The sequence below is a fragment of the Benincasa hispida genome, unplaced genomic scaffold (assembly GCF_009727055.1).
Source record: "Benincasa hispida cultivar B227 unplaced genomic scaffold, ASM972705v1 Contig1260, whole genome shotgun sequence".
NCBI classification, from domain to species: Eukaryota; Viridiplantae; Streptophyta; class Magnoliopsida; order Cucurbitales; family Cucurbitaceae; genus Benincasa; species Benincasa hispida.
The window spans coordinates 6,497-7,863 of record NW_024063810.1 but is presented as its reverse complement, the minus strand read 5'-3'; positions in this window follow the sequence as shown (position 1 = coordinate 7,863).

Here is a 1,367-nt window from a genome sequence, read left to right as displayed (position 1 = left end):
TGAGTATGCAGATGAACGGTTGAGAATATCTTTAGCTAGCCTTACTTGGGAATGCGTCAAACTATGCGATCATGTTACAACCATCCACAGCAGCCATTTTCCAATGCAAATGCGATGCTCCTAAGTCTAGAACGCATGTGTTGAATGCAAAACTGTCCATAGAGCTTATCTCTAAGTCTCTACTCTTTTCCTATGCGATGATGCAAAATGTATAAAGGCAAGGTGACCGTATACAATCATATCCTATCTCTAGGATGCATACAAATAGTGCTTGTTCCTAAGCTCCTATCTCTTGATTATGCATTCTAATCTAACTCTCCCGAGCCTAGATTCTAATCTGACCTGCCCAAGTCTAGATCCTTTCCTTAGACTACCCTCCCGAGTATCTCTAATGGACAAATGAAGCATACATAATACAAGATAATCGCATAGAATGAAGATTCCCTAGTTATGCTAGCTAAATGCTTCTCAACCCATTCAATAGATTTAGCTACTCATGGGTAAATAACAGAGAGTGAACAGATATAGAGAAGAAAATTCTATTTTTATAAATGAGTGGAGTATAAAATAACAATGGAAGTTAAAGGTAGAGAGTCTGGTAACAATTCCTTGCTTATCGAGGCTTTTACACTGTAAATCTTTATTCAGTTCCAAAGATGTTCCCGCTTCCGCAGGCGTCGGCTCTCTCTCTATCCTTGAAGCTTCTAGGGCTCTCCTAAGCTTACCGGAACGATCTGTTGGCACAACCTTCTCTCTCTCGTTCAACTTAAAACGAAAGAAAATTATGAACAAGGACGTCTGAACTGATTAACTGATCAACCTCTTTTCTGAAGGATGCCCTTGGTAATTATAGAACATCCAGGGTAAAAGTCGGCTTCTCTCTCATGATTGTACAAATGGGACTACTTTAATTCTTGACTAATGCGTCAAATATTTGTCACCGAAAAGTTGAATGTACTTGTGATCATTATCAGTTGTCAACTTAATTCGGATTCGACTGTCATCAGTTTTCTGTCCCATCGCGATTAATTAACCTTTCACCCAGATGCGCCCACCATGTTGTACTGACCAAGTTGCGGCAATCCTTCTCGGACGAATATTTGCAAACACGATCACTGCAAAGCCGTTGCGTTCAACCAATGATTTCTTATGATCGCAATTTTCGCCTTGCGTTATCGCATATTCTGTACATAAAATAAAAAAATCAATAATGCGATGAACGCATGCAACTGCAATATTATGAAATTGATGCTTAATGGACGCAATTTAACATGTTTTATCAATGCAAGCCAGCATTGTTTAAGAACTTAGCACTATGATAACGTGCATTTCTGCTCGTTATCAGCGCGTCATCCCTGCGTTCTTCT